The sequence below is a fragment of the Corvus hawaiiensis genome, chromosome 3 (assembly GCF_020740725.1).
Source record: "Corvus hawaiiensis isolate bCorHaw1 chromosome 3, bCorHaw1.pri.cur, whole genome shotgun sequence".
NCBI classification, from domain to species: domain Eukaryota; kingdom Metazoa; phylum Chordata; class Aves; order Passeriformes; family Corvidae; genus Corvus; species Corvus hawaiiensis.
Window position 1 is genome coordinate 42,143,709 of NC_063215.1, and position 24,374 is coordinate 42,168,082.

Here is a 24,374-nt window from a genome sequence, read left to right on the forward strand (position 1 = left end):
TGTTTATCAGGAAGTGTTGTTATGGCCCCACTCTACCAGAAAGACCTGTCCCAACCAACAAAGAAAAGAAAACAATCAAGGGAATCTCCTAGATCAGTCGAAAAAAAATTGCCCAAGATTAACCCTTAGAAAGAATCTGAGATGAAATAAAAAAACAACTATTATAACATCTCAAAAGGAAAGAAAATGCTCTGAGAGGTAAGAGAAGTCTTTCTGCCTCCTTCTGACACATGCAGCTTGTCAGCTAGGCTGGCAGGCTGGGCAGGCAGAGCATGTAACTCACTGAAAAGTGGAGCATGTATTTTGATTGAGGAGAGACTCTGCACAATTAAGAATCCTTAGCATTTTCAGCCATGAACATCATTCATCTCTTATGTGGATAAAAAGGGGCATGTCCCAAGGCCAGTATTGGATTTTTGCAAGAGCTGCATTCTTGGTGAAACTACACTTACTCTGAAGCCTATATGATCTCGCTTTTTTTTATTTGGCTATAAGGAATTCAATGCACTCAACAAGATGTAACATCTGTCACACATCCACATAAGCATTGTTTATTTTTATGAAACATGAGCTATGCTTACAGTTACTCGCTCTCACTTTGCATCCCCCAAATGAGAATCTGCAAGGAGAATCATGGCACTTAATTTCCAGTGGTTTGTAGAGGCGTAATATACAAAGTGGGCCTTCTGTAGCACACTGATAATCCTACATAATTACACATATATGCACAACTAGTGTCAACAAACTGAAATCAAAGTCTGCTTTGAAAAAAATCCATATTATTACACAGAATAAATCACATAGAGGAGATGTACACCTGTATTCAGATGCTGTCTAGAAGATGGAGAAGAAAGGTGTGACTGAGCAAGGCTTCAGTTTTGATCCAGAGATGCTGCTGACTCCGTCTTCACCTCCAGCAACTTTGCTGGCTGGGTTTCTCCAACTGTGAAAGGCAGAGAGGATAATGTTTATGTAGAGGTGTGCTGTGAGAGCTATTGGCTGCATCCATGTGAATGCTAATTTATTACTGGTGAAGTATAGCCCAGATGAAAGTGTTAGAGCAGGCAGCCTTCAAAGTGTATCTGCTGGTTGGCACTGCAGATTTTTGTCTGAGAGGGCTGCATAACCTAGGCACAGTCTGGAGGTGATGATCACAGGGATAAATTCGTAATCTGGGCAAATACAACTGGGGAAGAAACATGCAGGGGTTCTGGGTCTGGAAAACAAGCATAGTGTGTTTTGCTCTGAATTTTTAGCTTTCTTTTTACCCTGTACTTTATCTGATGTTCTAGTAAGTGATAGTCTATTGATCCAAATTCACCTCAGATTAAGTCCAACATCCTGAGAGACATTCACCCACACATACACACAGCAACTCACAGCAAAGGAGCTTCTGAAAAGAGTACACATTCTGTACTGTACATGTGAGTAGAAAAATAAAAGTGCAATGTAAAGTATTGTTGTTTATAACTGGGAGAATTTGGCCTTTAACTAGATGCCATGTTGTGTTGACATCTGTCTTCCAATGTGATAATTTTTTGTCCCTTTTGAGCAAAATGCAGTGAATATGATGGTGTACGTCAAGTCTTTCCACCTTAATTCGGGGAAGCAGCCTACACACAGCACTTCAGTTTCATGAACGTCCAGATGGCATATTTCTGGGGGAAGGGGTGAGTAAAAGCACACCCTTGTGTGTCTGTGTCTGTGTGTGTGTGGACACCTACACACATGTGCATTTGGCTATGAAGCCACTGATCAGTACATTCACAGCATAGAGGTAAAAAGGAATGTGTTTATTCTGTAACCCATAAAAGCATCTCATCATAACTGCACCTTGTGTGAGCCCTTTCCCCCTCCTTCAAGCAGATTGTAGCATTTGCCACAACTCCAGACCAGGGGTGGGTTGAATATGGAGTTTGCCAGCAGCTCACATCTCTCCAGTATCCATCTGACACACACAGTTCCTCCTTGCTCCTCTTTCATTTTACTTCAGGCAAGAGAAGGACTTAGTCTTCAATAAGCTAAGAGCAAATGGCTGCATTTCCAGTACTTGCTTACCCTGAACAGTAAATAACCAAAGTTCAAACCATTGCCTACATGTCACTCTGATGAGCTGATTGATGAATAAGCCCATACTGCACTCTAGGTAGGCCCTATAAAACCCAACCAGATCTCTTTCCCTTGCAAGGGCATATAATCCACCCAGCTCTTTAGCCTGGGGCTCGATTTATCAGTACAGCTTCACTTTACTGAGGCTGAAATGCCAGGTCAAACAAGAGGAGCAGGTGCTTCTCTGCATTGCATCCTGCAGGGTGAAAATATTCATGCTCTCAAAAGTGTGGGAAGATTCCTTTCTGAGCAAGCAGAAAAACTAAAGTTCTACCTCCAGAGTGCTTAGGGGACACGCAGGCCCGGAAGTAGCAGCACACAAGAGGAGAACCCCACAGAAAAGTGACAAGATTAAAGGATCTTCTCTCCCCCGCCCCCTTCTCCCATCCCTCCCCCGAACGGGTAGCAAAATCAAAGTTAAAAATGTATCTATGGAAGGGACTGATGAAAGATTAATAATTAATTTTAGAGCAGCGATACAGCATTTTTTGAAATGTAAATTTGATGCACAAAAGTGGCATATTATGATAAGCAGGAGCAACAAGGGAGAGTGAGTACAGGAGGGCCTGTTGCTCAGAGACAGGCTAGTGAGGAGCACTTACAGCTGCCTTTATTTTTTCTCTTCCCCTCCCTCTCTCTCTTTATGCAAACTTATTATCCGAACTTAGGAGGTTTTGAAGAAGTTTAAGGGCTTCATATCTGAGGCACAGTCTTCAGAGCACATCTCAGCTGTGGTTTTGCCTTGAAAGCTAAATCTCTAGTTGTTCATTGCCATCCAGTGTCTTCCCACACTTCACTTCTCCTGACCGCTCCCCTCACTGTGGTGCTAACTGTTCCATTACATTACTAAGACTTTCCCTTCTGCTTCTAATATTTGGATTTAATTTTCTGCCCTTCCCTTCCCCTCCCCGCCCCATCCCCACTTCCCTCAGAACTCCCCTCCTCCTTAGCTGAGGCTCTTTTGAACCATCTCCTTTTGTGCTTTTTCTCGTGCATGGTGCAGGCTCTTTTACTCTCGCTTTTCTTTCCCCAGCCCTGTTTACATGAGGGCTTTGAGAGCAGCTTCACCGTGCGCTCTCATGAGAGTTGTGCAAATTGCACCAGTGCTTTCGTTGGAAGAGACACTCATCTCTGGAGCCCCATGCTGTGCAAGAGTGCATCAAGACCAAGTAAGCCCCTTGATGCTGCCTCACGCTGTGATCCTCCTTTGCACAGTGTCATGTGTCAGGACGGTTTTCCCACAATGCATTCTTTAGTTCGGTGGCAGTGGAAAAAAAAAGAACAAATAATCTGCTGCCGTCACAGGCAAACACATTACCTGCAGGGCAGGGAGAGGAGCCAGTCTTCTTTCACTGGATCAAATTCACTCCCTAAAGTTGCCTTTGGATGTGTTTTTATTAATTATTGCCCAGGTGGTCCAGATTCCGACCCTTCTAACTTTTTGCCCATTGCGTGTTGGTTGTTTTTGCAAATAGCGGAATTTTGAAAGTAGTTGAGGGAAAAAAAAATTTTTTGTACTTTCATTCACTTACTTGGATTCAAATGATGGTTTTATTAATGCATATCGACAGACCCAAGCTTCGCAAGTACAATTAATGCCATATAAATCATTCATATCCCTGCCCTGTCATTTACGGGAATACAGCATAAACTCCATATCCTTATCTTAATTAAGCTGATAACGCACAACAGATACAGCTCCGAAGTGCAACTGAAAAGAGCCCTGAACGCTGCAGGCTCTCGCAAGCACATGTTTGTACAGGGGTTTCGCCGCCCAGCCACACGTCACCCGCTGCAGCAGCTGGGCAGGCTCTGCAGCCCGCTGGAGAGCAGGAATAGAGCCCTGCATCGCTCTGTGGGTTGCTGGAAAGGTTTTGACACTGCCATGAGGTTTGATGTTTCTCCTGCAGGGAACCCACACAGCTCCACAGCTGAGCCTCGGGTGTCGGCAGCGAAGCACCCACGTACACCCCCGAGCAGAGGCACTCCATCCCAACCAGCCACCGCCGCAGCCCGGAGCGAGACAAGAAGGCTGGCACGGGGAGGGGCAGGCACAGGATGCAGGCAAAAGTTACAGCAAAGCGATTTGAAATCACCCAGCTCTGCCGGCTGCAGAGGGACAGGCGGCGGCGCCACGCTCGCCTGGGGCCGTGTGCGAGCAATGTCCCATGGACACTGCACCCAGCGCCTGCGCCTGCAGGAGGGCAGGCTGGGCGCAAGCGAGGGGCTGCTGGCTTCTCCCGCGCTCTCAGCAGCCTCATGCATTGCCGATGTTTGCCCTGTCCAGGGAAGACTGTGCACTCCTCAGTGTAGCTGCCCTTCTGTTCCTCCACAGACCTCTACCTCCCTGCCCTACACCTCTCTCCACGAACTCCACGTTCTGTCATTCCCAATGTACAAGCTTAGCTGGCAGAACGATGGGGTTTATGTGTCTGGCATCAACCCCGGGGGAGATGGGGAGGGAAGGTAAGCTGGTTTTTGGAAAGGAGGAGAAGAAGTACTGCAACAGTGCAGCTGGAGCAAGAGTCAGGCAAAGGTAAGAAGAAATATTACAAAAGAGTATTTCTTTGGCTTTTTCCCCAGAAAAGCATCCCTATTCAAGAGGAGCACTTAAGCATTTGCTTATGTTTAAGCACGTGCTCAAGTCCTGTTGACCTAAACAGAAATGAAGCATATGTGTTTAAATGAGCATATGCTTAAGTACATTCTTCAGACAGGAGGGATGAAAGCAATTAAGTACATATCTATATGCAAGCTAACTATCTGTCATTTACATTTAGTCATTGTGATGCATTTTGGACAGTGAACAATTCTGGCAAGGAATTTTTTTACTAATCATTTCACAACATTTGATAGCTTTAATGAAAAGACAACATTCTCTGTTCCTTTGAAATAAGGTTTTTTCCCTAAAAATACCACAATAAATAAATAGACCAAACCATAGACTTTGCAATTGCAACTTGTCTTGAGGAGGTAACAAATAGCACTGGAATGTAAGCTGCTGTCTGTGTCTTCTCTAGGTCATTTCACCAGAGAGAGACATCTTGCATAACCATGAAAGGAGACAGAACTGTCATTTAAGTCTTGAAACACAGAATAAACTTTTCCCATCCATTGTTCCCTTGTATATGTGTAAGCGTTACCTTTAGTGAGCACGATTTGATTTAGACCTTCCCCACATTGCAGCTGGTTTCATGGAATGCCATAATAGTGTCACACGGTTATTCTTGAAAAACAGCTACTAAATGTTGATGTTACTTATTGTAGCAATATTTATGTGAGAATGCTGCAAATACTTGGGAAAAGGTTTTAAAGGTTGAAAGGCGAGTATAACCATAAATTATGAGAAATGCTGCAGTTGGGAAGTGACATAAAGTTCAATGGCCTCAGCTGTCGACACTGTGTGTTCATTGTTTTGGACACTCATGTGACTGCGTCTCAGCCAGCCGAGGGCTGGTTCTCTCCCTTACTGGATGGGATTTCAATGCAGGACTGTGGAGGTTTTTAAAGTGATTCCCTAATCTCTATTGTGTAACTTTCTCATCTCTAACACAAGAATCACCCTAAAAGCCAACCTTAGTACTCTGAGTGACTGAAACAGATGATGGGGTTCACATTAATGCTGTCTTACAAGACTAATTCTTGTTTTATTTCCTCATAACACTGAACAGAGAAATAGAAACAAAAATGCAGTGCTGACTAGTAAGGCAAATTTGTTTGTTTGAGGGTTATTTCCAGGATCTTTGTACTGCTTTATGGGAGCCTTCCACCCAGCAAAGTGCAGAGAAACTCAGAGCCAAAGCCAGCCCAAAGGGTCACAGTGCCACTGACACAGTGGAGTTTTCCTACCAGGCAGAGAACATCTGGGGCAGCCCTTGCGCCAGGACTAGGAGGAAAGGAAGAAGGGATGGAGCTGGTACAAGGAGCCTGGGGGAAGGTCTGCAGAGCTGGGCTGGCTGCTGCTGTCCCCTGCCGTGGCCATCTCTATTTGATCTCACGCTCAGCAGCAGCCTGCTGGCTTCTCTTGGTCTGTGACACAGGCGAAGCAAGCAGCAAAGCCAGGATAACCTTTCTGCTCACAACAGCCCACGACATCTCTTGCCTGTATCTAGACTAGCACAAGGAAGCCTGGAATAGAAAACGTCCTGAATTGGAAGATCGCTCCAAACTGTCCTCAGACATACTGTGCCATCCTCCTACTGATGCTCTCCTTAGGCAGTGGAGAGCTTTATGGCTTAGGTAGATTAGATTGGTCCCTTTATAAAGTTCATTTTGAAATGGAAGTATCAGTTTTCCAAGTGTTGTGGTATGCAGAGAGGCCTCCAACCTCCCCTCAAAGCTTTTAAATATGCTGTAGAGGGTGAAGGGAGGAGATAGTTGTACCCAAACAGAGGGTTTCCTTTGTGGGCAAAGAAGAGTCCACATGCAAAACTGTGGGCCAGTCTCAGAGAGTGTCATTATGGGTTATCAGAGTCCAGTCAATAAGGTCCTTAACAACCATACCTGTGGCTCTCCATACACACACCCCATGCTACCTGCTGCGTCGTATCCCTTTCACCCTGCCCCTGTCTGTGCCAGTCCCTGATGAGCTCAACAGATTCAAGGTACCACAATGTGAACACTGCTGGTCCCGCAATTATGACATGATCTACAGAAATGTCCACATCTTTGAGAAACTTCACTTTTCCTTTGGTTTTACTGCTTTGCCTTAGGCCTTCAATTCTCTGTACCCATTGGTATCAGCAGGATGTTCGTGAAGCCTCTGGGCAGTTTCCTCATGCCAGGACCACACTGGTGCTGTCCCAAGGGTTATCAAGTCACCGATAAGCTATCCAGTTGGCAAAACCTCAGAAGTTGCCCCTGAGCATGCAGAATCCTTTTGTTCTGCTCCCTGTGGCTGGAGAAGCTCCTTCTGTTCAGTAGCAGAGGTGGAAAAAACAGGAACTTCTGGAGACAACTCCGGCACCTAGGTATCACTGCAGCACTGTAGAAGCCTTGCCAGCCTGACAACTTTTGCAGGAGCAAATGCACTTTGGAGATGGAGCACGTTGATGCTCAGGGCTTAGAGCTTCCTATCCTTTTACAGCATCGAATATGTTATGCAAGCACATGTGGCTGCAGGTGCATGCATTTGCACAGTGTTTGTGAAACATCCCTTATTCTAAACTTATAAAAAGTCTGTAATGCATGTTAAATTATTTTTTTCCTGATTTGAATATTTGGTTAATAAATGGGACAGCCTGTAGCAATGTTCTCTTCTGCCAAGACAAGGGTAACAGGGATGTTGTACAGATAAGCATTTAGCAAAGCTGGAAAATGTCATTAGCACATAAAACCTAAAATCATCATAAGCCCATAAAAACTATGGTAAGCCAACAAGTGAAATCTCAGTAAGTCTAAAATCACATAACCCCTGTAATAAATTGCTGTTGTGTAGTAAAAGCTGATTAAAAATTGATTAAAACAGTTCAAACTTTTTAGGTCTCACCTTAATGCATCACATGGGGTTTACCCTGGCTTGCAAGGAGCCCTTTGCTTCCTTCCCTCTCCTCACATACCCACAGCGATGGGGGCAGACAAGTTCTGCTTACCTGTACCAGACTTGCAAATCAATAACTTATCATGTGCAGAGACAATGCCAAATGAAAAATACTCTGCTTGAACCTAGCAAACGTGCAGGGCGCATCATCTAAAGCACAAATACGTCACTGGCCAAGTGAGATGGTTGCCAACAGCACTGTCTTGCTTTCAATGCCTTCTCCTCCTCAAAGACTGCTAGTGCGTGTAGCCCAAAGTTCTTCCTAACAGCAGAGGGGCACCTGAAATACAGCTAATCAGCAATTTAAGGATCCCAAATATGAAAGTGAATGCCAATACCTTGCTGCATCCATTTCTTCAGACAGCTGTTGTGGGAACAGATGCAGGGCAAGCTCTGCACACCAGGCAGTGCCACAAAGACCCCTTGCTCCGCTTGCAAATCCTGGGGCTCCTATTCTGGTTCTGTGGGATGATATGAATTAACCTCAGTCCATTATTTTCTCTGACTCCACCAAGAAGCAGTAGCCACAGCATTTCATCATGTCAGTCCAAGTCTGCCATAAATCAATCACCTCTGTCCAGCTGCTGTCTGTGTCTCAGGAAATGCTCCCCAACTGACAACCACTGGATGCTCTACTGTATCAATGCTGCTTCACTGTGTCAACATCTCACCTTTCACAAAGAAACAGCTCACACAAAGTTTCCATGGTCTGTCCTGTCACAACCGTGAGCAGCAGCAAGAGGAGAAGTTTGTGAAGTTCAGCATACACACGGATTTGTGACGGGGACACTTGGAGCAGCCTTGCCTGGTTCCTCCACACCAAACACCCTCAGTGATGAGTGACCTCAGCAGCTGCTCAGCTGTACTATCCATCTGGGGGAACCACCCAATGTTCCAGTTGGAAATGTGCTGTAAAGCAGCAGCTGATTTGTGCTGGTGGCATATGAGATGTGGTGCCACATAGCCTGGTGACCAGTAATAATCTACTTATCTTTTCATTTCTGATAGCTTTGTTCGCAGGTATTCCCAAAAGGGGAAAAAAAAATCACCAAATACACTGCTTATTACAAGTCTTTTATTCTGTCCTTCCTGCAAAGAAGATAAAATTCAAACAGTGAAGGGAGCATGAAATCTATTCCTGAAAGTAATGCAGAGTATCAGAGTTTTAGAGCAAGAAATGTCTTTTTAAAAGATGATTAACTAATAATGTCTCTGTAATGATAAAGGGGGATTTTCAGAAAGTCAGTTCAGCACTTCTAAATCAAAATAAAATTTTCAGATCAACTTTCAAATGGAAGTCCCAAAAAATCTCTGAGAAAAAAGTTAATTGAAAACACCTAGTCACCTAGTGATATCTTTTTGTTAAGGGTTCAGTACACCTTGTCTAGGAGACAGAGAGGCAAAGGAAGAAGGCAAGGCAAGACTAGGCAAGGAAACTAAAAACATTTTAGGAAATACTCTATTGCTCACTGAGAAACTTTCTAAATTTTAACCTTTAACTTGGCTTTAAAAAGACTATGTTATCAATTAATTTCTGAGATTTAAGTGGTGTAGAAAATTATCAAAGATATTGATTCTAAAAGAAAATGCTTGTAATTCAGTTGCATAAGGGTGAGATGGAAAAATCCAAATGTCAAGCTAAGTCAAAGAAGGATCAAAAAGATCGAAGCTGTGGGACTTTGTCTTCAAAGTTACAATCTCTTAGACAATTAAATGAAAGTCTGAAAGTGGAGGTTTGGGATGGTTTTGGAGGGTTCCAAAGAAATACCATTAGTAGCTGGCAAACTGTAAAACCATTAAAAATAACCTTGAAGTTGATACAAGTTTCATAGAAGATCTATCCTAAAAAAAGTATTAAATGTGCTACAGAGCTGGCGTGGAAAATCATCTATTCCTTATCATTTGCTTCGTTGGACATCTATAGGATAACAGCATGTGCTGCCTCAGTGAAAGTTAAAGAATGATATCCATAGGGCAAACAGTTATCTATAAACTCATTTCTTCCAAACCTTTAGGGAGACAAAATCCTTTTGATTTTATTGAATGTACATTTCTGTCTAATCTCCTGCCAGCCTCTCCTTAGTACTACCAGTGGCTGCAGAATTGACCCCAGGCTTGGGCTGAGCTCTCCCTTTGGAGCAAGTCACGACTCCTGGAAACAGGATGCAAAGGCCCTTTGGATGCCTGTTTGAATGAAGTGGACATCAAATGCAATTCATCAGAGCATTCTCAAACCATGTGGGATCCAGAGATTGCTAGTGCCAATCATAATTTAACTTCTTACCCTATAAATGCATACTATTACTTTTTCATGATCATCACACACTTCATAGTCAGCTAGAGGCTCAGAAAAAGGTGTTTGGGGTCTTGCCTTTAAAAATCTGTACTTAGGCTCTGCTTCAGCAAGGCACCTGAGTTTATTCCTAGTTTTATTTTCAGACCATTCTTCAAGGAGCGTCTCTACAGCTTAACTGCTATAATGTAATTAAGAAACACTCTGGGGACAAGATTCAGACTGCCAATTTCACTTAGGAAAACCACAAGCTTGGTATTTGGAGACAAAAATTAGGAGTATTGAAGTAAACGTTCCTTCTACGAAAACTCCATATGCAGTCTGTGGTGAGAAGCAAGCATCACCAGGAAGGAGTTCATGCCACATGCCTTAGATAGCCAGCTGAGATGAAGTAGTCAGGAGTTTCAGAGTCATGCTGTCTTGTCTTTAGTGACATAGAAATGCACAGATCTAAAGAATATAAATCTTTATAATCCCTCTCTCTTCTTCTTGTCCCCTTCCTCCTCACTTTGTCCATTGGTTTGAAGAGACCTACCGCTACAACCAGATCCTTTTGGTCTTCCCCTCTGCCCCTGACATCTTTCAGACCATGGTACCTTGCTGGGTGGTGGGCAGGACATGCTTCGTCAGTCTTTCACCTGTGTTTCCCCGACATTTCCTGAGAAATCCTGTCTTCTATAACCTGTATGTCCTTCAATTGTGTAAATTTCTGATCAGCTTCATCAGACAAATATCTATAATTTATTTTTCCTCCCTTCTGGACTACATAGGAAAAATGGGTTTTCTCTAGGCCAAATCCACCTTTTTGCCCTAATAATCTCTATTTGCATTTCCCATCAGCAGAAGACAAGTTTCTATCATTAACCTGTCTCAGGTGGAGGAGCCGAGCCTCTCCCAGCCCTTCCTCAGTTTCTTCCCCAGTAAGGAAGTAAAAACACCAGATAATTCATCTAAGTTCCATATCCAAAGTAGATTTATATGGAGAATGCCTGGTGTCAAAAATGTTAAGCCCTCCATAGGCAGAAAACCCAGCCAAGACCTCTCAGCAGTGCACAGTGCTCTGAGACTTCATAGCACCAGTTAAACTCAGGCTCAGTGTCTTTTTTATTCATTTCTAAGATATGCATTTGTGCTTTTGGTTGTCAATTATTGATATTGTGATATTTTTAAGAGTTCATTGTTACATTAAGACCCTCATTGCATAAATCATGTAGACATACTGAAGCAGTGGTGAAAGGGTAGCAGCAAACTGGGAAGAAAAAAAAAAGATGTTTAAAGAAAAGTAATTAGTACTGGACTGTGTCACATGATTTTCTAAAAGGTCCCAGATGTAACAACCAAAGCAGATCTAAGCATGTAATACAGAAAGGTTTTTGCACCTTGAACTACTGAAGAGACCAATCACACAAATTTCTCCCTTGGAGGCACAAGCTGAACTTAGTCTGCAGGTATTTGCGTGAGATGTGCCTGGATTTAGTGGGCCTCAGCACAGGTGGATTTGGGTTTATCCATGTAATAGAAGATCAGTATTGGCTCTCAATCTCCTTAAATACTATTCTCCATCTCTCTGGGGTACTGTATTTGCAAAGAGGACACTGTGGGAACAAACCAAACTTATGCAATCTTCAGTGAGCTGAAGATGCATTTATTTGTGTGGCCCTATCTCTCCAGCCTTCTCCTCGTGCTTCCACAGCAAGACCTAGCAAGATAAAACAGATGCACATTCCCCTGCTAAGCCTCTCACTTTGCACTGAAACAAGCAGCAGTCCCCATGGGACCAGGTTATCCCAGCCTGTCATTGCCATGCTCCAAACCATGTCGATGCCTGTTCCTTGGGCAATGGCTCTCTGCCAAAGGAGCAGAACTGCCTGCTGTGCTGGATCCTGACACTGCAGGAGCCACATGTGCAAGCAAAATGCATCCTCATCTCCTCCTGTCTTCATATTCCATCACTGGTGCTTGCAGACAGATAGTCCTCCAAAATTTACATTGCAATTAGTAACCGCCAGGGCTTCTCAACAGCAGGCAGTTTCCAGGCAGTTCTCCTGTGTAAGAGATGTCAGTCTTTCCACACCTGTGGATGGAATGCTAACGGGAAACAAGATAGTAGCTCTTTCTCAAAACCAAATCCTCTCAGCCGCAATTATCTTACTCTTTGCCTAAAAATAAAACAAACGCATTCAGAGTCTTAGCCCATTTGATGTTGCTTGAGCTTCATTATGCTGTTGCCTTCAATGGTGCTTGGCTTTTCTTCCCAGATCTAGGTGAAGCTGGTCTATGCTGAAGTCAGTTATCTCTGTAAGAAAAAAATTCAATATAAAATCTCTGCCTTTGGCTTTTCTCAGCACTTGCCCTTTCACTCACAAAGCTTGTTTATGGTGCAAACGATTTACAGAAGTCTGACAGCAGTTCAACAAGGTGAAAAGCAAAAGGCAGAAGAACTCCACGTTTTTGTCATGTCATAAACATGATAGAACAACAAAAACAATTCCATTTTCTGCTTTCTCCTTTCAGTAGTGATAAAGTCAGATCTCTGAGGAGGTATTACTTTGAAACTAACAGTTAAATATGTGCCTTTGAGGCTTTTTTCCCATTGTTTTCCCTTTAAAATTAAGTTTTAAAATACATTGGGGATTCAGTAGTATCTATAATTCTGTCTCTAGATTTCTGCTTCTCTGAGATTTTCTTCTTTGTGTCTTTTAGTCCAAAGCTATCTCTGTTGTAAACAGGTGCAACTGTCTCATCTTCTATGAAGCTGCACCCATACAGCCAGACGTGCCAAACCAGACATTTTGAGAATGCATCCCCTGCAGCAGTTCCTTCCTTCCTTCCTTCCTTCCTTCCTTCCTTCCTTCCTTCCTTCCTTCCTTCCTTCCTTCCTTCCGAATTCCTTCCTTCCGAATTCCTTCCTTCCGAATTCCTTCCGAATTCCTTCCTGTTGGGGAAGATGAAACAGGAAAGCCTTGGAAATATGATTGCCTGACAAAAGATTTTGGGAATATGAAAACTACAGGCAACATCGAAATGAAAGCCACTTTTGAAATACCAGGTCTTAGTTACTGAACAACTAGAAAACAATGGTATGGCCACTGAAGTAATCCCCTCTTGATGGAACAATACCCTCTGCTTGCAAACAGGTCCAAGGGTCAGAGCAGACCCTACTAGCTCAGCAGAAGGGGTCCAAAGAGTAGTTTTTAGAAGTTAAGATGTAACACTCTATGGTAATATAAGAACTCTTATAGGCTGTATGTAAATGCTATAGGATTTGTATCTTGTATTAGATTGGTTAGTGACAATTAGAATATTCAGTGCAGAAGATGATTTATTGTATTGTAACCAGGACTTCAGACATTCACATTCTCATTCTCATTTCTCATTCTCATTCCTCATTCTCACTTCTATTCATTCTCTCTTCTATTCATTCCTCTCTTCCACTTCTACTCTTGCTCTTACACCCTCTCTCTCTCTCTCTCACCCGTTCACTCTCTTGCTCTCTTGGGCCTGCTCAGAGCTGAGTCTACCAGCTCTGAGCAGTGCCCCAATACCCACGCCCTTTACAATAAACCGGCTGTGTCCCAAGACCTGCCTATAGAGATCTCTCGTCTCCATCCGTCACCGTCTACGTCCGGCCGTCCCGACAGGACTCCAGAACCCCCGTAACCTACACCTTCCGAATTCCTTCCTTCCTTCCGAATTCCTTCCTTCCGAATTCCTTCCTTCCTTCCTTCCTTCCGAATTCCTTCCTTCCTTCCGAATTCCTTCCCTTCCTTCCTTCCTTCCGAATTCCTTCCTTCCGAATTCCTTCCTTCCTTTCTTCCTTCCTTCCTTCCTTCCGAATTCCTTCCTTCCTTCCTTCCGAATTCCTTCCTTCCTTCCGAATTCCTTCCGAATTCCTTCCTTCCTTCCGAATTCCTTCCGAATTCCTTCCTTCCTTCTGAATTCCTTCCAAATTCCTTCCTTCCTTCCTTCCTTCCTTCCTTCCTTCCGAATTCCGAATTCCTTCCTTCCTTCCTTCCTTCCTTCCGAATTCCTTCCGAATTCCTTCCTTCCTTCCTTCCTTCCTTCCTTCCTTCCTTCCTTCCTTCCTTCCTTCCTTCCGAATTCCTTCCTTCCGAATTCCTTCCTTCCTTCCGAATTCCTTCCTTCCTTCCTTCCGAATTCCGAATTCCTTCCTTCCTTCCTTCCCTTCCTTCCTTCCTTCCTTCCCTTCCTTCCTTCCTTCCTTCCGAATTCCTTCCTTCCTTCCGAATTCCTTCCTTCCTTCCTTCCGAATTCCAAATTCCTTCCTTCCTTCCTTCCCTTCCTTCCTTCCTTCCGAATTCCTTCCTTCCTTCCGAATTCCTTCCTTCCTTCCTTCCGAATTCCAAATTCCTTCCTTCCTTCCTTCCCTTCCTTCCTTCCTTCCTTCCCTTCCTTCCTTCCTTCCTTCCGAATTCCTTCCTTCCTTCCGAATTCCTTCCTTCCTTCCTTCCTTCCTTCCTTCCTTCCTTCTGAATTCCTTCCGAATTCCTTCCTTCCTTCCTTCCTTCCGAATTCCTTCCGAATTCCGAATTCCTTCCGAATTCCGAATTCCTTCCGAATTCCTTCCGAATTCCTTTCTTCCTTCTGAATTCCTTTCTTCCTTCCTTCCTTCCTTCCTTCCTTCCTTCCTTCCTTCCTTCCTTCCTTCCTTCCGAATTCCTTCCTTCCTTCCTTCCGAATTCCTTCCTTCCTTCCGAATTCCTTCCGAATTCCTTCCTTCCTTCTGAATTCCTTCCAAATTCCTTCCTTCCTTCCTTCCTTCCTTCCTTCCTTCCTTCCGAATTCCGAATTCCTTCCTTCCTTCCTTCCGAATTCCTTCCGAATTCCTTCCTTCCTTCCTTCCTTCCTTCCTTCCTTCCTTCCGAATTCCTTCCTTCCGAATTCCTTCCTTCCTTCCTTCCGAATTCCGAATTCCGAATTCCTTCCTTCCTTCCCTTCCTTCCTTCCTTCCTTCCCTTCCTTCCTTCCTTCCGAATTCCTTCCTTCCTTCCGAATTCCTTCCTTCCTTCCTTCCGAATTCCAAATTCCTTCCTTCCTTCCTTCCCTTCCTTCCTTCCTTCCTTCCGAATTCCTTCCTTCCTTCCGAATTCCTTCCTTCCTTCCTTCCGAATTCCAAATTCCTTCCTTCCTTCCTTCCCTTCCTTCCTTCCTTCCTTCCCTTCCTTCTTTCCTTCCTTCCGAATTCCTTCCTTCCTTCCGAATTCCTTCCTTCCTTCCTTCCTTCCTTCCTTCCTTCCTTCTGAATTCCTTCCGAATTCCTTCCTTCCTTCCTTCCTTCCGAATTCCTTCCGAATTCCGAATTCCTTCCGAATTCCTTCCGAATTCCTTCCTTCCTTCTGAATTCCTTTCTTCCTTCCTTCCTTCCTTCCTTCCTTCCTTCCTTCCTTCCTTCCTTCCTTCCGAATTCCTTCCTTCCGAATTCCTTCCGAATTCCTTCCTTCCTTCCAAATTCCTTCCTTCCGAATTCCTTCCGAATTCCTTCCTTCCTTCCTTCCTTCTGAATTCCTTCCGAATTCCTTCCTTCCTTCCTTCCTTCTGAATTCCTTCCTTCCTTCCTTCCGAATTCCTTCCTTCCTTCCTTCTCTGCAGATCAGTGCCAGGGTCTCTTTTCCTCTGCTCCCCACACTGACCCTCTTTGCTGGAGCAAGGATGGCACCATCCCCCAGCACATGGTTTCATATTGACCAGTATTGTCACATGCCTGACATGATGGTGTCCCACACAGAGGGAAAAAGGCATCTCAGCAGTCCCAAATCAGCTTTCTGCAAGTCTCATAATACCTGCTTCTTCAGTGAACCAGCTAAAGAGAAAGTGATATCAAGCCCAGCCAATACACTGAAATGACTGCAGCAGGAGAAACTACTACTCAGTTATTACCCAGATTATTATTTTTACCCTTTTTCTTTCTCTTTTCCCCATAAGCCTCAGCACCAATTTTACCCAGAATATGTTATGGAAAGGGAAGAGGGAAGTGGAAGGGGAAGGGGAAAGAAGAAGGCTGTTTTCTGGCTGTCAGGCAGAAGCATATCCAAGCTGGTCTTTTGGAATATTTTGGCCCAAAATGGACTCTTGTAAACATGTAGCTAAGGGACAAAAATGCATCTCCAGATAAGACATGGGTAGGCCTCTAAGAAGATATTGATCTCTGACCTAAGTTTAAACTGAAAGTGTTTACAATAGCACCAAAAACTCTTGAGAAAGTCACAAATGTTCTCATACAGTTGCTTCCACGATTGGATCCAAAGACCAAATCTATGACTGCTTATATTCTGCCCTCTAATTTGTTTTAAAACTGTCTATCAGTGGGTACATATGCAACCAACAAAGCATGACTGGTATGGTTGGCTGTTGGCCAGCATGCCACACTGTTAATTGTCCTCCAAATGAAAAAAAAAAAAAAAAGAAAACCCAGGTCTGCTTTTTCATTAAGTGTGCACCACTTAGGATTTACTGACAAAGAAGGCAGAATACGCCAGAGAGAAATGCATTTCCAACTATGTCCACTGTGCTAAGACTTCTTCTTCCCCAGGAAAGGTTAAAGGATATTTTAAATGTTGTGAAGAAGATAATGTTTTTAAGTTGAATTAAATTTACAGAGGCATACACTGACTTTCTGTAAGGTTGGTCAATGGTCCTAAATAGTTCTGAGTCCAGATTTATGTTTATAATCTCTTGGCCCCAGTGTTATTGTGAGCTATTGATCATAAGCCAAATGAGGACAAGTTCCCACAGCAACTTAGTCTAAAGATGGTCTTTTTACTTCAGTGGGTTTGGTACACTTCAATGGGCTCAGGATGTTAGAAAGTGCCCTAGAAAATGTCTGTTGCAATGCAAATCTCTGAACTTATGTGATTTAAAAGGAAACAATGACACAAATGTGAAAGGGCAGAATAATTTTTCAAATTATTCTGCTTCCTCTCTCTGCTACAGGTTTTCTGAAGTATTTGGGCAAAACTGCTCATCAGCACTTAGAGTTCCCCCCTCCAAAATGTAGTACTTGCCATCTGCAGAGATGGGTTCTAAGAGAAGTAAGTGAGAAAAGTTCACAAAATGTGCTGAAACCCCCAGGTGACAGGGTTAGAAAAGTAATATTAGCTGCAGTCGCCTTACTTATTCTGCTCAAAGAATAAGGACCACATTTTTAAATTTTTTCAATTCATCTTTCTGTTTGAACAGACAATGTAAAACAGCAAATCTCAGTCGTGTGCCTTCCTCACTTGGATTCTGTCTTTGCCCTCAATGGAAGGAAAAGTCCTGCAAATGTATTTGCATTTCATAAGAGCAACTCTCAACTTCTGTCGGCAGCCCCTAGAAGCCAGCACAGGGGTGCAGAGGGGAAGCGCGGGCGGGTAGCGCTGCTCTGTGCCCCTGCTGCGCTCCATGAAGAGAAAGGGTTTGCTTTTCTCCCTTTTCCTCCTGCCGAAGGAATCCCGGGGGTGGGCTGGGAAAGGAATCCTGATCACTGCTGGAACGGAGAGGGGGAGGAAGCTCATTCATTCACCACCCTCTGGGCCGGGCTCTTACTCGCCTATTCCTTAACCCATTGAGCCACGTGCTTTTCCTCTGTCTGCTGACCCAAATGGATTATTTTCTCCCTGGTCTTTGTGTCAGTTGGATGTGACATTGAAAACTATGGCTGGGATGATTTCCTCTACACCAGGCTTATGCACCCTACCTCCTCAGCCCCACTATCCTTTATGTCCCTGCAATGCCCTGCAGGTCTGTCCTGCACAGCCTGGAAATACTCGTTATATAGCACAAGGATAATACCCCATGTAAGATGCCCATCATATGATGCTCCACACATTTAGCGTAACTCTCAATGTAATTCTAGTATCAACCCAGCTGACCTAGCAACAATCCTGGCTTAGAACTCTGCAAAGTCAATGGGGATTTTTAAACCTCACTTTCTTAGGAAAAAAAAGGCTTGCACGGTCAGGCTGGTTTGGCACTAACTGTGTTCTTGTGGGTGTAAAAGACAGAGGTACCATTGCCACTCTACCCCACCTTCCTCCATCATCATGAGCATTTTCAGCTTAACCCAACAGAAGTGCACAATGTTCAAAGCTGTTCTTCTTCCTAAATGTTTCATGCAGAGATGCAAATGGCAGAAGAGACAGACCTTTCCAGTGCCCTCTCTGAGAAGGTAGCTAAAGGCCGCTTGTGCCCACCAAGAGATGCCAGAGAAGGTAATGAGAGGGAAAAATACCCCAACCCCCACATACACTCTGCTCATTCCTTGAGCCCTACTAAACACCATAGGATCCAGTCAGAAGACACAGTGCAATAGGAAATCAATTTTTGTAAATCTCAGTGCTAAAGAGCAACTTATTAGCTTTGCTTGCAGCAAGCGCATTTTCTGAAAAAAAAATAGTCAAACATTTTTTTGAGGATGACTATATCTTGCTGCATCTGTTTCGGGACAATCTGAAGCAGTCATACCACTCTTTTCTGTTTATGTAGTTGCAACATTAATTGATGTTTATTGGCAAGACATCAGATTTCTCCCTATCTTGTACTGTTCTCTGAATCAAAACTCCAGCCAATCATTTTGCTTTAAATAAAATGTAATCACAAGCTAGAATTGATTTGTGGATAAGATTGCTAGACTGGGGGAAAAGATGTGGAGGTATTTCCCTGTGAATCAATTTCCGCTGAACAAAATCTAAAGTCCAGTGTAAGTTCTACAGCAGCTGAAAACGGGATGGAGAGACACGAGCAGGAAGCCATTATGTAGATACCAAAGCAAGTTATTTAGGTTGGCACCTAACAGAAGTCTGGAGGACTGAGGGATGCGAGGGATGCATGCAGGAGAGCAGAATCATGACCTCTCCAGATGTTTTCATGCTAACAAAACCCAAATCCACTGGGCTTTTAAAGGTTGTCACACAGAAAGATGCTGGTGAAGGGAATGGTTTGGTTAATCAATATGTGCGCATTGTCCTCTTGCACTGGTAGTTGTAAGTTTCAGGTTTACAGGATCCTTTGACTCAGAATCAGTATGGAATCAGTATGTTACCTTTTAAACCACTTACACCAGTCTCAGATCTTATCGGTGCCGACATTTTACCATGGTCATCAGCAGCAGTGAACTTGGCCCACTGTGTTTGTTATGACAGCTGTCCCTTATGGCTTTGAGACCTACATGCTCCTACTAACATCACAAAAACCTCTGTATCAGTCCTGATATTTTATGGGTTTGCTGGCATCAAGGTCACAACTAGGATCGTCAGTATCCAGTGTGCATTTTGGGATCTACAGCTGAAAACAATGTGCAAGGTGTTGGTAAGAATAATATGCTGTGCTGTCTGCCAGCAATCAGATTTATTAACCAAATTCAGCTTCAGCAGAAAGTATGAATTGTTTGGAACTCAACAGAATTCAGTGGAATAACTGGAATGGATGCCATTGCAACAAACATGAAATCTGGTCCTATGTCTTTCTGTAGACTGCCCTGTTTAAACTTTAATTCAAAACTAATTCCGGTATAACTCATGATTTTGGTGAAAAGATTTTTGAACTCCTCCATTCTACTGTCAAATTGTTGAACTGGATTTATGCACCAATCTTGAAATGGATCATTTGGCTAATGGTGAATTTTTCAAGAAAAGAACAGATTAATGAGCCAACTGGATCAGAAATGATTTTGATATACTTTCCTTTGACAGTCGCAGTGAGAGCAGCTCAGGTAGATGTCAAAAAGCATCTTTTGCTTTCTTTCATACCTGCTTTGTTGATAAGATTGGCTGTAAGGTACAACCTCCTTACTGGAGTATGGACTTACAGCATGGGGGGGTTTCTGTATTTCGGCTTGCTGTTTTACCTAATCATGTAAAATTAACTGTGGACAGCAAAATGGCCAGGGAGGCCCACCTGACTTGGGAGGCCACAGGAGGCAGGGCACATTGTTGAGGCAGCACATATCGCCCCAGCAGTGGCTCCAACTTGTAGGACAAATGCAGCTCCTCCTGCTGCCCACAGGGAAGTCAAGTCAATGATGACAGTGACTCAGTATTACATCTTCATGGGATACTTGTATTTGTGTGTCTCCAGACTGAATAAGGGAAAAATAAATCAAAAACAAATTTCAATTTTGTTTTATAATACATAATTAGATGACAATGCACTCAAAACATTTGACAGTGTCACTGTTAGAAAGCAAAAGCCTAGGTAGCCTTCCAGTCCTACTAAGTTGTTTCAAGTTGATCAAGATCTCTTTTTGTTACACAGCAAAACTCCTTTTTGAAACTCCTGCAGAAATTTTTTGCTGCCTTTTTCTGTTGCCTTTTAACTATTTACATATCCCATCTCTCTTCTCTGACTGTCTTTTAGCTGATTATTTCCACTTGTGTTGGTCATATTCACCCTACAGTCTGATGCTGCAACCATCTAGGCAGACATATCATTTGATGTACTGGAGTTTCTCCATTGACGTTCTCCAAGCTAATGGGAATAAATTAAGTTCATGCAAGAGCTTTACATGATCCAGATTCAAAATACGCCCAAGTGCAATCAATGCCTCTGTGAGTATTTGATCCTTTTATTTCAACATGGGTAATCCTACATCTTGTTTGTGATTCTGTTTTGTCTGTTTTGAATTGTGTTGCTATTATTCTGTTATCATAAGTAAATTGCCATTATCTCCTAATCATCTTGGATTATCAGCTTCTCTTTAACCTCCCTTCCCTAAGAGCCTGGAAAAGAACTGGGGGGTGGGTTGAAGGGAAAGATGGTCCTATGTCTGACCATCTAGTCACAAAAAAATTTCCCTAAAGTCCAGTTTGATTACCATAATAGTGAGGCTGGGTTGTTTTGAATTTTTAATTATTTATTACAGTCTTCAGAGTGTGGCAATGTGACTGACCTATTGCTTTTTAATTATTTTGGTTGCTTTTGACACTATTAACCATGACATCTTGCTGATCCAGCTACATTATTCTTTTAGTTTTAGCACCGAGATCATTCAATGTCTCTGTCCATCTCTGTCAACAGAAAGTCAGCCTCTTCTTAAAAGATCACTTTGTCTGATGGTGTCTGCTGGAAAAGAGGATTAAATCCTCACCTCCAACTTGTAGGTATGAATTTGGGTTAGATTTTTGTCTCTTCTGGCACTGTGTAGATTTCTGGCTCCAATAAAACAGTAATATCCTAGGGTTGTTCTAATCTTGCTTCAACATGAAAAGGAACACGTAATAATTTCAATAAAGGGATGTCAGCAAGACAAGCTTTTATTAGCAGTCCCATGCCTATTACAAAAGCTCATTATCTTTTCTCCATTTAGTGACTGGAGGAGGGAGAGTTTCAAAAGGAGGCAGATTCCCCAGTTACTCCTGGAAACCCCTGAGAGATCAGTGCCCTCCCTACTTGCCCACTACTCCCTATTGTCTGTCATTATCTGCATGTCTTGCACTCCTGTTTTGCCTGGTTCTAAGGTTGTTATTACCTCCATCTACAAATACCATTTGTAAAATGGTAAAATGCAATGCACTTTACACTTTACAACTTCTATCAACCAAGTGTAAAAAAGGAAGGAACTGGAAGAAACTGGGCTGTGCTGGTGGGGTAGAACAAGCTGTGAAAAATCACTTCCATTTCCACAGCCAACCACTGAAAATGAAAGCTAGAACATGAAGCTTCCCTCTGGGACTGTGTGGGTGAGTCTGAATTCATGAGGCCTCTCCTCATCTCTGCTTCACACAGAGCCAGCACCTGGTCACAGAACCTGGACCAGGTTTCAGTCAGCCATTGCTGTGTCTTCATTTATAATCATGGAATCATTTAGGTTGGAGAAGACCAAAGACCAAAAATTAAATCTAAAACTTGTCCTTTCAGATTGTATGGCTTTACAGTCTAATAAAAGAAGAAGGGAAATGTTGGAAAGAGGAAAAGGTGAAAAACCATACGGGTGAATATAAGCCCCAGAAAACACAGATCTCCACAAAGCCTTTGGGGTGGGACTTATCTAACCAAAAAGTAATCCTTCTCCTCAAGTAGTAGTAGATAAGAGGAATCATGCCCTAAAAGTGCATATATTTTCTGCCAGGAGAAGCAGACAGTAAGTACCATCTCAGAGGAAAAAGCATTCCTTTGCAGACACTGAAGGGAGAGATGACAGGAAGGTGCTGCTGTCAGCTCTGAATGCAGGCTTTGAAGAAGCAACATCTGGGGCAGAGAACAGTTCTTGGGGGAAACAAACATTCCCTAATTGTGTTTTCTTGTTGTTGGGCAGAACCCCTTTAGCCAGTGCAATGCTCCCATTCCCACATCCATTGTGGTTCCTGCCATGCATTGGGTACCCCCACTCTGCACTGCCCTGCACCACAGGGCTGTGGACTTGCCTTGGCAGAGTGAACACAAGTTCAGAATTTGCCTGTTTTCTGCAAAATTTTGGTTAACATCTTTCACAATATTTTTTTCATCAATGTTCAAAATGCTGGGTTCTTAACCTGGTGGAACCTTCTGATTTATTCTTTTTTGAAGGACACCCATTTAGCCCTAAAAACATTCCTTTTAAAGCTGAACAGTTTTTTAGAAACACCTCTTCCTTCCCCAGCAGACGGTGCCTGAAACCTGGCTGAGCCATGTATCTGCATCATGTAAAGGCAGTGACAGGACATAAAAAAAGTCCCCTCAGACATAAAACACTGCTGAGCTGTTTTATGCATTGACAATATTAATGATTGTGGCAGGTCTAAATCCTAATTTCTTTAAGAACATCGGTGTCTCAAACTGATTTTCTGTGGCTCTTCTCTGACAATTGGGAAGTAGATTTTGAATTTTCCCTTTCCTAAATGTACTTCCATGTCCTTGTACCACTACATTTCATCGCTGCCAGCTCCATGTGCCTGCTGTTCTGCCAGAGAAAGCATGTTAAATGAACCCTCAAACTTGACAACTGTGGAAGGAAACCAAGACACGAATGATATCTAACATGGTTAGAGCACTGATACCACTATTTAACAGTGGAGAATTAGTGAAGTTATTGATAAATCATTTTGAAGTGTGTTTTAAGCCACTTCCCATTTGTGTATGGTGATTGCTTATAAAACATCAGCATCAGTGATTGCTGGAGTCTTTACTTGTAATGCCATCTCCACATTACAAAATATCATTTTTGTTCCATCTGAACTAAAACTTGATGAGCAGTCAAGAATAGAAAAGAGAAAAGCATTATATCCCACTTAGCCAAAACACACAGAATACCAAATTTTGTCTTATAAACAATGCGTGTTCCTAATCTAACTGGATCACAACTTCAGCTGCTACAAATGAAAAGCTATCACATTTCATCACCACTTAATGAACTCCAAACTTGCACTGGTTTTGCTTCCAGCCCCTGTACAGAATCCCGTGGACCTCTGTATGTGGACAGATTATGGTACGTAGTCCCAAGCACTTATTTTGTCTTTTATGCTTCTGTCTAATATAAAAATATATTGAATGCATAAATATCTCATAAAAGATGTTGGTTCCTTTTTTCCTTGGCTTTGTTAGTTTATAGTAAAAGAACCTGCTCCAAAGCAGGGAATTGCCTTTGGAAATTATATCCTATAGAACATAATACTGATAACTGAGTAACGTGCATTTCTCATATATTCATATACCAAGAAGAATAGGAAGGCAGAGTGGAAAACAAGAGGGAGCAGTGTTAATGACAACACCAAAGCAGTAAAGCAAAAAAGGGAAGAAGCATCCGGGAAACTGTTCTGTGCTGTGCTATCATTACCAGATATAAAACAATTTCCCAATGTGAGGCTCACAAAGAAATTGGTAGCACTTGACCCACATAGTTCTTTCCACAAATCTGTATGAGCTTATGTGGCATTTTTCAAAACCAGTTTTAAAAGAGAAGTATTTATAAGTCTTCTTATATCTAATTCCAGAAGGTTAGGGCAGCACACAAATTCTCAGTTTGTTAGTGATGAGTCCTTTTTATTATCAAAATTTCCAAACTATGTAAAGATTTGACTGAATGCTAAAATCACACTATAATCTTGCCAGATCTGTATAAACACTCTTCTCCTGTTGGACTGTTCTCTTCTAAGGAAGCTTCCTGCAGCAGTTCTTTTTTTGATTGTGAATACACACACACACACACATTCCCTCAGAAACAACTAAATCTGAATCCATTTGCAACATCCAAATATTAGCTGTTAATATTTATACAGAAGAAGGAAAAAAAAAAACTATTGAAGTTGCTTCTACTAAGTTCCTTGCAGGTCTTTTCGTTATGGGAATTCATAGAAGATGCAAACTATTCCAGATCTGGCTGAAATACAATGGTTTTATTAAAATCCAAGGAAAAAAAAAACACGGCCCCAATCAAGCCCACGGGAATATTTTCCATTGGCTGTGCTGTGCCAGGACTTCAAATGGGTATTTAACCTGGCGAAGAAATGAGTAGAGACGATT

The 24,374-nt window shown here is 42.7% G+C and overlaps 1 long non-coding RNA gene across 1 annotated transcript; it reads left to right on the forward strand.

The window, feature by feature from the left end:
• Nucleotides 1–4,334: 4,334 nt before the first annotated feature.
• On the forward strand, nt 4,335–23,349 carry LOC125322423. Its single transcript, XR_007201989.1, has 3 exons — nt 4,335–4,645; nt 20,295–20,485; nt 20,955–23,349. It is a non-coding gene; the product is annotated as an uncharacterized LOC125322423 (long non-coding RNA).
• Nucleotides 23,350–24,374: the final 1,025 nt, after the last annotated feature.